Below are 14,398 nucleotides of genomic sequence, written 5' to 3'. Positions count from 1 at the left end.
AATACTATCAGGTGACATTGTCTAGAGTTAGTTCGTTAAAAGTTTCCACGCACATTTTGAAAGAGATACTCACTATTTGGGGTGACTTACAAAGTTACACAAAACAAGCTCATTCACTGACTTTAAGACAACCTTTGAGAAATTGGCAATCTCTATAGAGAACTTAATAACTTCCTACTATAAATAATGTTTCATCAATGGCCTCAAAGAGAAGATTCAAGTACACGTTTGAATGTAGTATTTTGATATATGGTTAGAAGCAACTGATAGGGAACTAGAAGACAAGATAGTGATCAATGAACAAATTAAGAAACCAATATTCATTCTCCACGCTCTTGCTTCCCAAGGTAACTACCCAAGCACAACCCTTACTCATCTCTTTTCTAGCAGAAATGATACACTACCAAAGTAATGTAATTTACTATAATTGTGATGAAAAATATGCTCCAAATCGTAGTTGTGAATAAAAAATGTTCCAAATTTATATGATCACACAACACCTAACTAAAGACATAACTATCAAAGATAAACCATAATTATAGGTTGAATGGATGAACACTCAGACTCGGTTATATATTGGTTCTTCATTTGCCCCTATAGAACCCCTAATCTCCTTACATGCATTATTGGGGATTTAAACTCCAAAAAAATGGAAACTCATATGCTACATCAAGCAACAAGAAGTTGTGGTCATAGTTGATAATGTCAATACTCATAATTTCATTCATAAGAGAGTGGTAGAAGAAATCCATTGTTTGTACACGTAGTGCACAAATTTAAAATAATGATCAATAATGGAGGTATGATGATGTGAAAATGTCAAACTCCAAATGGGAGATTAGGAACTCAAAATAAATCTATTTTCCATAGATATGAGTGGTTGTGATATAATATTTTGGGAAGAATATATATGCAGATTGGGACCAATCACAATGGATTTCAAAGAATTCTATATGAGTTTCACTAAAAAGGGGCATGCATACACCATTTAAGGGATTTTGGAAGGATCCCCTGAAATAAATAACTCTCATCAAATGAATATTTTTTTATAAAGAAAGTGTACTCTCGCATTATTTCTCAATTTAATGCCATACCTATTATGGATAATCCAAGAGAAGAAATCCACCTAGATTTTTATCTAGTCCTTGATGAATATCACTAGGTCTTTGAGACATTAAATGGTTTACCTCCTTCTTGAGGAGAGCATGACCATGGAATTCCCTTTATTCTAAGAATTTAACCACCAAATGTACATCCTTATCAACCCTTATCAACACCCTTTTGCATAAAAGAATGAAATAGAAAATATCATTAAGGAACTATTGGAAGAAGGGGTCATACGTTCTAGTACAAGCCCTTACTCACCACTAGTATTCATAGTGTTAAACTTTTATGATATGTTGTGAATGTTTCCTAATTTTATGGTTAATTAGTTGACGATCAAGGAAAAAATCCCCATCCTAGTTATTAAAAATTTACTAGATGAAGTTCATAAGGTAAGTTATTTCACTAAGCATGATCTACATCCAAGATACCACTAAATCAAGATGAAAGAGACATACATCACTAAGATGAATATTAGAACACATGAAGGTCATTATGAGTTTCTAGTTGATGCCTTTTAGTTTTGTCAATAATCCATCCACCTTCTATAGCCTCACACTAGCCTCATGAACCATATTTTCAAACCCTTCCTATACAAGTTTGCATTAGTCTTCTTTGATGATATATTTATGTACAATAAAACATGGGAATATCACATAGATCATGTTGGTAAGTCCTTGCATCTCTTGAGAGAGAATTAATCATTCATGAAATACTCCTAATGTTCTTTTGGGGATTTTGAGGTTGATATTTGGGTCATATTCTAACTCAGGAAGGAATATGAGTTGATCCAAAGAAAATGTAGGCTATGCAAGAATGGCCTCATAATTTTTTTTGAAGAGATTAAGGGGATTCTTAGGACTTATAATATACTATAGGATTTAAAAAAAAATGGTCGAAAAATGTAGCTCCTAACCTCACTAAAAAATAATGACTTTATCTTGAGTGATGAAGCCTCACATGCATCTGACAAGTGCCTACACTTGAAATTTGAGTAAATATATATGGAGATAAGTTGAAAACAACTAAAAAATAAATTTCTTCATTTCCATCCAAAAATATTTACCCTTAGGGTTGAATTCATCATCTTGAATTCTATTGGTTCTTTTGAAGTTGATTCTGAAAGCACATTTTTTGTTTTGAGACCCATTTTTACCTCAAAATTCTCCTAATGATCTTCTTGGTTGTTAGGGATTTCTTGATTTTCCCTATCTAGGGTTTTGATAGTTGGGATGATTTGTGATAACCTTAAGAAAAAGCTATTTTATGTAAATGTACTTCATTTTGAGCATATTAATGAAGTGACCATTTTCCCAAAACTTGTGCAATTTCCAATTTTATTTTAAGTTACATTTGGTCTTTATGCATTGTTATTAACAACTATTCTTGTTGATTTGACATAAATAAAAGGATAATTGTTAAGTAAGTTAACATCTAAGTGAATCTTGGATATAAGGGGCTGATTTTTCACCTTCCGTATTGCTGTTATTACTGCTATAAAATAAAATTTCTATCTTTGTTTATTGGTGGATAAGTTCCCTAAGGATAGTGCCCCTTTGATTTGATACATTTTCTCCTTGAATTGTTGTGAAGTTTGTGCTATTTGGAATTTGAAACACTATATTTTTTCTATTTTTGTTTTGTACCTTATTTTACAGTAACCTTATGTTGAAAATTCATATGACTAAGATCCAAGAGACCTTCTAGGTTAAAGGTGATTTTTTAGCATTGAATTTTGAGTTCCAAGAAACTTCCATAGAATTAGGTGGAGACCTTCTAGAATCACACAAAAAAACAAGTTCAAATGTCCTAAAATATCATATCTAAAACACTATTTCTTTCTAAAACAAAATCATGCAGGACGACTTCAACACCAAATATATGTGAAGAGAAGAGATGTTTTGGAAATCGCTGTAGGATCCCCTTCCACAGAGACAAGGCTTCTTTATAAAGTTGATCTAATTTTGTATTGAAGTCTCTCTTTATATATGAAAAGGATAAGTTTGCAAACCTAATTGTTACCTTTAGAATGTGCATGCCAGGATTTAAAATAATATTTTTAATTCAACATTTTTTGTTGGCCTAATCCATCAACAACTTTGAATCCCCAAACACCTACAAGTGAGTAATTGTGTTCTCTACACACATTTTCAAAATGAGACATAAAGCATAGTAATCATATTGATTATTAGTTCCTTTCCAAAAAACATGTTTCAATGATATAAAATGTGGAGAATCAAAGAAAAATATATCCGTCACATGAAACACATATGGACTTCATTGATAGGCCTTTTAGAAAAAAACTCCATAGGATAGCTAAATTTGTCTTTGGTTCCTTTTTAATCTTGAGGATGTGAATTTTAAGGGATCCCAACTTCCCTCGTGGGATAATCTTATCTTATTGCTAGATGAACAAGACCATTCTTTAACCGTTGAAAAAGCATTATATTCCTAGATAACTGGAATCCCCAGTTATGGAACATTGAAATGCCCTATGTTTTTAAACAAATTTACCTAATATCCATGATTGAAAGCATTCCAATAGAGGTCCTAGTCCTACTTATTTCTACCATTACAAATATTTAGAATTCAATCCAAACATCTAGACAAAAAGGGCAAAGGACACTAGTTCTTCTTTTGACCATTATTCCACATCATAATTTTATTGGCTAAAGCTAACCATATAAAATGTTGGCCTTTCAAGGACTGTCCAACTTGTTGAAGAATCTAGGGCAAACATAAATTAGGGTGATTCTTCTTGATATGATAACAATTTCTGAAGTGTTCTTACAATTTATCTTAGCGTGATCTTCTTTTCATTATTGGTCTGAGTGATTACTTCATAAAACTGCTACAAAAAACAAAGAGACAATAACACAAGAGATTAGGCTCTTTTCCAAGGCTAAAACCTCTCCCCCTTGGAGAGGAAAACCCGCACAAAATTATTCTTATAGAGATTCCAATTGACGAATACCAAGACCTTGACCCTTGACACATTCTACCTCTCCAAGACCAAGACATCAATCCTCTTCTTCATCACTGTTGGGATCATCATTTTTGCTGCACCTCTGAGATCAACACTACTGCATCAACCAAGAAATTCATTATTGTTACAATATCATATCATTGCTACACCATGACTGCTCCTTGAGATTATCACTGAGATAATCTCTGCACCTTCTTTGAGATCATGAAGATCATGACTGCACTTCACTGTAGGTTGAGATCATAGTGAAATCATGATCCTTGTCACTTATCCTTGCCAAGACTGACCCTCCTTGAATTGGTGATCGCTGCTTCTTCCATTATGATGAGACTGTAATAATGATGTTATCACTGCTTATGATCCTTGTCATTGTGGCTGCATTTGAGATACATATTCATATTGAGATCACTAGAAGGAAGATCCAAATACTATGTTATCCATTGAGACTGCATGTCTCCTTTCACAGGTATGCTGAGAATCACTGTTATCACAGAAACTCATTTCATCAACATGGTTATGCTGAGATAGTATGTCGAGACAATAATTGAGATAGTATATATATGTCGAGACTGTATTTCTTCTTCCACAGGTATGCTGAGTACATATAGATAGGTACAACGAGTTTGTGACACTGAGATCATTTCCTTTCATCGAGACTACATAGAGGGATTCACTGTCATCAATATTGCGACTTACTGTCCATCCGAATCCTTGTCTGCCTACGGTGACATCTTTTATGAGATCATGCTAATCTAGGTGCAGGGATATGTATGAGGTTGTTTCTTTCTGTACCTATATGAAGTATTATACCTATAACCTATCCAAGGCTTGTTCCATGCCTTCCTACAACCTATACCCATCGAAATCTCATAGGATAATTGCGAGATCTTGGCTTAGAATTTGTGGATACCCTAGACAGGTATTTATAGTTGCTTTTGCTCCTATTTTGAGCCAACGTGAACTTGTGAACCGACATGTCTTTCATTTGAGCCGACATGTCAGTTAAACATATTTAATTCAATATTTGAAGCAGACAATGATGATCTCTGATTCATTTTTCTGGCAGACTTCTTGTGTTTGCTAATGGAGAATTGATCTTGGTCTTGGAGGGGTGCTACACACTTGTATACAATTCCATAGGCTCGTGAAGAGCTTCTTTACATATGACATGACTCTTTGACATATAAATAAAATCCTAAAGACAACAAGATGAAGTCTTTGACCTAATGACACTTCTTTGTCATGAAACCCATGTAGCAAGATATACAAAAATAATTTATTCTCTTTATTACATCATTTACAAAGATCATGTCATTATGAAGACCGAACCTAGCTACACTTTCTTCAACACAACTTCCACACCAACTTCTAATGTTGAGTTTTATTTCCTACACGATCTTCATACATCTTCACCTAGTATTAGGATTTGGCTATATACTCTTTGAAGTACTTGTCCTTGGACCATTTAATTACATATTATTCATATGATAACCTGATTGTGCTTTGTTTTAATATCCTCATAAACTAAGACCTTTCAAATGTTTTTCCCCTTGCAATTTTAAGGACTCTGTTGTTTTCTACTCTTGCGCCCAACCATTTCTCACGTCCAGAGATTTTAGCAACCCCATACTAAAAATACCCAAGGAATGTAAATAATTTAGGAGAGGATATGTGAGCTTTTAGTTTTGTTAATGATCAATCTAGGGGTATTCCCCAATCCTCACCTTGTTTCTTTTTCCAGTTTTTCAAACAACACATTTTCCTACCAAGGGGAAGGTTCTAACCAATGCTTTCCATACTCAATGAGGTCTCGTTCTCACTTTTTATTTCCTATCTAAACCATTCTTCCATGGATCTATCACTTACGTATTTGGAATTCAATACTTTTCCCCACAACCCTTCATTATTGATTAATCTCTGCAAATTGTTTGCAACTAGAGTCATACTAATCACACAAATGTTCTTTAGACCCCATCCACTTGCATTTTTTAGATTTCCACCATAGACCATTTAACGAAAGGAGTTCTCTCCCCTTCTCTTTTTCTTGTCCATGAAATGCTGAAGAGATCCTTTCTAATTTTGTCGAGGATAACTTTTAGAATGTCGGCAATAGACATCTAATAAGTTTGGATGCTCTCCGATATAGTCTTAACAAGAATCTATCTACCTCCCCTTGAAAGGAATATATTACATGACATTGAGATTTTAGCTTAAATTTTGTTAAAACAACCATAGAAAATGGCCCTCTTGACCAAGGAATAAAATAATTGGGTTTCTATTGAAAATAAAATGAATTGTACCTTCTCATCCATCTCATTGGAAAACAATGAGGATTTTTACATGTTAACTTCCATCCTTGTTGTTGAACAATTATATTATAATATATCTTAATGCAACTCATTTCCCTCAGGGACCTATGGAAAAAACTTACAATATAATCAAGAAAAATAAAGTGCAAGATGATCACTGACTCAACAATGTTTAGTGGCTATTCATTAACCATCTTCTCCTAGCATTCTTTAACATTATTATTAAACCATTGACTACCAACAAGAACACAAATGGATATAAAGGACAATATTGTCAGAGTTCTATAGAGGAATTAAGAAACCATGAGGGGGAAACATTGATTAAAATTTCAAAGGAAATGGAGGAGAGACACCTCATTATCCGACAAATAGTATGTAGATTCATTCCCAGTAGAAGCAACACAATTGTGAGATATAACTAGTTTAGTTTTCCATATGCATCTGCAAGATTTATTTCATGACCATTGCTAGATTTTTCAGGTTTTGTAGTATGGATCCCTTATTTTGATATTAAAATAGCATCATGAATTTTCCTATTGAAATAAATCCAAACTATCCTTCTAAGATAACACATGACAAAACACCCTTCACTTTGTTAGTCCTATTTTTTGAAATCCATTTGTAAACAAGATTACACAGGGAGATATGCGTAAGATTTTAGATGGGCCATCTTCCTTTTGGATGAGGGTTATGAAAGTAGAGTTCAAGTCTCCCAATACTTTCTATAATAATTTGGAATCATCAACCACTCTTAGAATACCCCTTCCAACAAATCATAAAAAACAAGATAAAACTCAACAATCCATCTATTGGGTCTAGGGATTTTCACCCTCTTAAAAGAGTTTAACACTTATTTAATATTCTCTTTTGGTACTCCTACTATGCTTTAATCATTCTTTCAATAATATACAGGGTAATAATATTAAAAGTCTTCATTATTTCATCTTTATTTGAATTCTTACAATTTGTCAAAATATTTTTAAAATGTTGGTTATTAGCTTCTTTTCGTTTGAAAATGACTTAACTTTGGAACCATCTTGTAAACCAATTTTCTAGATGATGTTAACATTCCTTATGTAGTTTCAAATATATGAAATAAATTAGTATTATTAATTCCTTCAGCGAGTTAAGTGGATTTTCTCTCAAGCCTTAATTTTGCGTCTTCCTTATCCATCAAACTTTTCTTTTTACGTTCAAGCTATTTTTAAGAGTGGGTTTACTCTTCAAGAAAAATAACTAACCACATTATTAAAAAATCCCTTTTATTCCTTCCTCCACCTAGGTTCTTTATGATTTTATCTAGCTTTGTTCAATACGGATTCAAGTACTTCCTCTTTTAGCCTTTTTATATTATCAAAAAATTATTTATGCACTTTAAAATAATTGTCAAATTTCTTTTAGGACTTTATTAGATGACTTCTAAACTCCTCCTCATTTAACGAAAGTGATTGAATTTGTGTTCGGATCCCACCCTAAACTCATTACTTAGATACTTTATTAATGTATGAGGCCATTGTCTTTGAATAAGGCCCATTAAATAATTAGTTAATTATCATTCATTGTTAAAAAGGTCATTTTTATTAATCAAGTCCAAATTAGTTGGTTGACCCTGATTATAAGGGGCCCATAGGTAGTTACGATTCTCAATGAATATGTATATGTAGAGTATAAGGTTATGTAATGTTTTGTGAAGAGTTGTTATTGTATTTAAAACATTTCTCTTGGAGGTTTCCCCATTGAAGGGGCAAGTGAACCATAACTTTCTATTTTCTATTATCAAAGAGATACTTCTTAGGGTTTCTCTCTTTTTTCTTATGTTCTTAGGCTTTACACCATATTTCATGCGAACTATATTACATGTGGTATCAAAGCTCTTTCTGAGTCATTAAGTGGGAGAGTTTTTGGGCACAAAGTGAGAGATTTATTTTTTTGGTTGATATTCCATGGAAAAAGAGGACAAAAGCATTTAGATCTATTTATGACACTTATTGTGCATAATTTGAAGAATTCAATTTGAGAAATTAATTTCTCTTTAAAACTACCTAATTAAAAAAATAAAATCCAAAACAGAGTTCAAGAAATTAAGTTGTGTAATTTAAAATTGTTGTTGTTGTTTTTTTCCTTAAATTATTATTTAAATTATTGATTTTTTTTTAATATAATTTAATTAATTAATTTGTTTATTTATCTATCTATTTTTTTAGGAGGTTGCAATTTTCAATGATTGAATATCTTTTGATAGACAATATAGATTTTGTTCAAAATAGTGCCATTAGATTCATAGAAGTTATGGAATTTCATAACTAGGGTCACAATAGCCAATCCAAGGAGTTTAACACAAGTTGTGATTATTTTTCAGTTTTGGCCTCAAACCCTACCTTGCACAAGTTATTTTTAAGTGATTTAAAGATATTGTTTCTTGGGTTAGTAAGGTATTTTTTAGAGATATGTTATGATGTCTTTAAATAACATAATGATCCATTGTTTGGTGGGTAACACCATAGTTGGGGAAAAAATCATGTAGGAACTACAGATGGTTTCACTTGGTTGGAAATTCTTGAAACCCCTATTTCTACCTCTTCAAGTAGTATTTCATTAGATAATACTTATATATGGAATCTTGCTCCCATGTACCTTTTGATATATAGAAAGTCCCCTAGATATATTTGAACCCATATTTAGATAAGCGAATAAACTATCTTGTTGCTATAGTACACTAAGAATAACACTTGGGAGACCACTCTCTAGTACCTGGGTAGTTGAGTAGTATGAACAAAGTGACGATTTAGCCTCCTTAATTAGCACTTTGAAATATTGAGCCAAGTACTATTGTTGGACCTTGTACATATTTTGAAGAGCTATAACATTGGCTACTCCCTTGTCTTTAAGACTTAGTAACTATTTCTAGTGACAACACCAAAGAAGGATAACCATAATACCTATAAACCACCTCATACTTTGCTAAAAAGCAATAAAACCTGCTCCACTTCGAATAAGTTGACCACTTTGAAAAACAACTAAATAGGTTGGTATGAGAATGATAAGCAAAATTAGTAGGAACTAACCAAGTTGAATGAGAAATTAGAAAATTTAGATGAGAAGGAGAATACAAATCAGCAAACACTAGCCAACATTGAAAATATATTGGCTAAGAATTTGTCAAGTGTGCTAGCTCAAAGCATACCGAAAGAACAACATTGGACTAAACATCACATTGAGCAATAGTAGGAAGAAAATTCTAACATTGGGCCATGTAGTCACCCTCAACCCTATTTAGGTCCACATAGTAATAGAATAATGGATAATAACATATGACACCATTCTTTGGAGGTGGAATTAAATAAGTTTGATAAGTTTGACTTGTCAGAATGGGTCACCTAGATGGAACATTACTTCATCCTCTAAGGAATTATTTATTTGATGACAATTAGAGTGGGGTCCTCGTATTTATTTGAAATGATGGAACTAGTGGGAACAAAAAAAAATACTACCAGGTTACATTGTCTGGAGTCAGTTCGTTAAAAGTTTCCACGCACATTTTGAAAGAGATACTCACTATTTTGGGTGACTTACAAAGTTACACAAAACAAGCTCAATCACTAACTTTAAGACAACGTTTGAGAAATTGGCAATCTCTATAGAGAACTTAATAACTTCCTACTATAAATAATGTTTCATCAGTGGCCTAAAAGAGGAGATTCAAGTACAAGTCTGAATGTAGCATTTTGATATATGGTTAGAATCAACCGATAGGGAACTAGAAGACAAGATGGTGATCAATGAACAAATTAAGAAACCAATATTCATTCTCCACACTCTTGCTTCCCAAGGTGTGAATAAAAAAGGTTCCAAATTTATATGACCACACAACACCTAATTAAAGACATAACTATCAAAGAGAAACCATAGTTATAGGTTGAACAGATGAACACTCAGACTCAGTTATATATTGATTCTTCATTTGTCCCTATAGAACCCCTAATCTCCTTACATGCATTATTGGGGATTTAAATCCAAAAAAATGGAAACTCATATGCTACATCAAGCACGAGGAAGTTGTGGTCATAGTTGATAATGGCAATACTCACAATTTCATTCATAAGAGAGTGGTAGAAGAAACCCATTGTTTGTACACGTAGTGCACAAATTTAAAATAATGATCAATAATGGAGTTATGATGATGTGAAAATGTCAAACTCCAAATGGGAGATTATGAACTCAAAATCAATCTATTTTCCATAGATATGAGTGGTTGTGATATAATATTTTGGGAAGAATATATATGCACATCGGGACCAATCACAATGGATTTCAAAGAATTCTATATGAGTTTCACTAGAAAGGGGCATGCATACACCATTTAAGGGATTTTGGAAGGATCCCCTGAAATAAATAACTCTCATCATATGAATATTTTTTTATAAATAAAGTGTACTCTCGCATTATTTCCCAATTTAATGCCATACATATTATGGATAATCCAAGAGAAGAAATCCACCTAGATTTTTATCTAGTCCTTGATGAATATCACTAGGGCTTTGAGACATTAATGGGTTTACCTCCTTCTTGAGGAGAACATGACCATGGAATTCCCTTTATTCTAAGAATTTAACCACCAAATGTACATCCTTATCAACACCCTTTTGCATAAAAGAATGAGATAGAAAATATCATTAAGGAACTATTGGAAGAAGCGGTCATACGTTCCAGTACAAGCCCTTACTCACCACTAGTATTCATAGTGTTAAAATTTTATGATATGTGGTGAATGTTTCCTAATTTTATGGTTCTTAATTAATTGACAATCAAGGAAAAAATCCCTATCCTAGTTATTAAAATTTTACTAGATGAACTTCATAAGGTAAGTTATTTCACTAAGCATGATCTACATCCATGATACCACTAAATCAAGGCGAAAGAGACATACATCACTAAGATGAATTTTAGAACACATGAAGGTCATTATGAGTTTCTAGTTGATGCCTTTTAGTTTTGTCAATAATTTATCCACCTTCTATAGCCTCACACTAGCCTCATGAACCATATTTTCAAACCCTTCCTATACAAGTTTGTATTAGTATTCTTTGATGATATATTTATGTACAATAAAACATGGGAATATCACATAGATCATGTTGGTAAGTCCTTACATCTCTTAAGAGAGAACTAATTATTCATGAAGTACTCCAAATGTGCTTTTGGGGATTTTGAGGTTGATATTTGGGTCATATTGTAACTCAGGAAGGAATATGAGTGGATCCAAAGAAAATGGAGGCTATGTAAGAATGTCCTCATAAAATAAAATTGAAGAGATTAAGGGGATTCTTAGGACTTATAATATACTATAGGATTTAAAAAAAAATTGGTCGAAAAATGTAGCTCCTAACCTCACTCCTTAAAAATAATGACTTTATATTGAGTGATGAAGCCTCACATGCATTCATTTCTTTAAAGGATCCCACATGAAACTATAATATTAGCAGAGACTAACCTTAATAAATCTTTTGTTTTGGAATGTGATGCATCAGGAAACAGTATAGGAGAAGTATTGATACAAGGACATCCATGTGCATTCACTAATAAGCAATTGTGTGACCGTAATTTGGGAAAATCCACATATGAGAAGGAAATTATGGATATCCTTCATGTAGTGTAAACTTAGTGGTCATATCTCTTTGGGATTCATTTTTAGATCAAGATTTGTCATCACATTCTGAAGTACTTCCTAAAATAATGATTGTCTTCACTAGAGAAACATAAATGGGCCACTAAGATGTTGCGGTATGACTCTGAGATCATATATAAGAAGGGTAAAGATAATGTTGTGGTTGATGACTTACTATGTGATTTGAAGAGGATGTGTCATTCCTTGACTTATCATTACTGAATCTATGATGCATTGAGGAAGATCACAAGTAATGGATAAAAAACATTACTTTAAAGTAGCTCATTCAAAGGCTTTAGATAGATCCCAAACTACCTGAAAGTTATACATGACAACAAGAAACATTGTGATAGAACGGTCACATTGTTTTGGAAAAATATTCAAACCTAAAGAAACAAGTATTAGAGGACCTACAATAATCATCAACAACTAGCCACTCAATATTTCATAAAACCCATGAAAGAACTAATCATCCATTATTCTAGGAAGGCATGGAAATAGATATCTAGGATTTTTCAGCATCATGTGATGCTTTCCAAATAAACAAGGAAGAAACACTAAAGTTGATAGGGGAATTGCAACCTTTACCAACCCCAATACATATTTGGATGGAAATTTCAATGGATTTTATCATGGGTATCCCAAAAGCAGGCAACAAATCAATCATTGTGGTGGTGGTTGACCATCTTTCAAAAGCTACTCATTTTTACACGTTTGCTCATCCTTTCACTCCTTCCTTAGTTTCCCAAGTCTCCATAAATCAAATATTTAAGCTACATGGTATGCCCACTTCGACTGTCTTATATTAGGATGCACTAATAAAAATTGAGTCATTTTTTCGATGGCCTTTTATCACTTTTGCCACAAAGTTTGGTTGCTATAATGACAAAAGGGGGTTTTACTAAACGTGGAACATGGTACAGTCACATTATTAACATTTTCCAAATTAGTCGTAATTCTGACACCTACCACACATTAGTAAACCGATGAAAGGACATTCTTATGGTGTTGCACGATCAATGAAAACTGTCGTCAAAATACCGATGGAAATAAGAGTTTTGTGGTGTCACATGATCAATGATAGTTGTCCTCGGTCTACTGTTGAATTGGTGTCACAGAATAAATGGAACTTATCATCAGAATAATGATGGAAGTAAGAGTCTGTGGTTGGTATATCGCCGAAAGTGTACATACTTCGATGAAATGGAGCATCGATAGATCGAAGACAGTCGATTTTTTGTGATGAACGTGTAAAATCATCGACGTTAACAACCATTGCAATTACCATCATAAAACCAACGAGTCACAATTAGATGCCATCGTGACCAATGAGTGGAGTTTTTTTTAAATATTAAAAAATGTCTCTACCCACATATGATTCCATCAACCATGGTCTTCCAATTTCTTTGATTCTTTGTTTCTTGAGACAGTGTTCTGGTAACAAAATAACCGTATGAATAGATACAAATTTATAATAGAAATTAGCAAGAATTTTGATATTTGAACAATAAGATTATAAGAAAATTGTAAAGTTATGAAGCTTGGTGCTTTAAAAAATGAATTGGTAGTGAATATACTATTTATAAAGATTCTTCGAATACTAAATAATGATCGGAATATATTGATTTTATCTGGTTACTCTTCTGCATCTAATCTGATCTTATTTTTGTTGAATATTTGTGCATAAATAAGTTCAGTTACATATGGTGATATAAGACGCTGCATGAATACTATTTTAGTCTTCAAATGGGGGATTTATACCAAATGTTTTATCAGGAGACATATTCCGAGATGCCATACACCCATAAGAAGACTAACCTAGATAAAGGAGTCTACAAGTGCATTAGAAAATCCCAATTACACAAAGTAGCTACATGCCTAGCTATATCACCTTGTGCAGAAACCATCTCTTGGATCATCAACCTAACTATCATTGATAACAAGTTGATTAGATATACAAATGGGAAAGTTGTCACATCATTTGGGACCTCCACCTTAGATATATACTACAATTCCTTGTCGAAAAGGTCAACCTCACTTAAGAGTGGATGTAGTAATTCCTACTGGATAAAGAGGTATGAAAAGCTAGTGGGTACTCAACAAACTATTAAGAGAAAGGAGAGTAACAACTTATCTAACAAACCTACTAACAACTCCGTACAATATTATTGTATCTCTCCTATGTAAACTATATGGATCATAAAATTCCATGAAATTCAAGGAATCATAGGTGCCACTAATATTATACACAATAACCAAAGCACACACAATATTCAACTATACAACCATTCTTTACACTTCCATACAACCAACTATCGCAGGGGCCAAGTAGAT

This window comes from Pinus tabuliformis, chromosome 8 (assembly GCF_031772625.1).
Source record: "Pinus tabuliformis cultivar Carrire ecotype Pingquan chromosome 8, CPIR1, whole genome shotgun sequence".
Taxonomy (NCBI): Eukaryota; Viridiplantae; Streptophyta; class Pinopsida; order Pinales; family Pinaceae; genus Pinus; species Pinus tabuliformis.
This window is presented reverse-complemented; position numbering follows the sequence as displayed.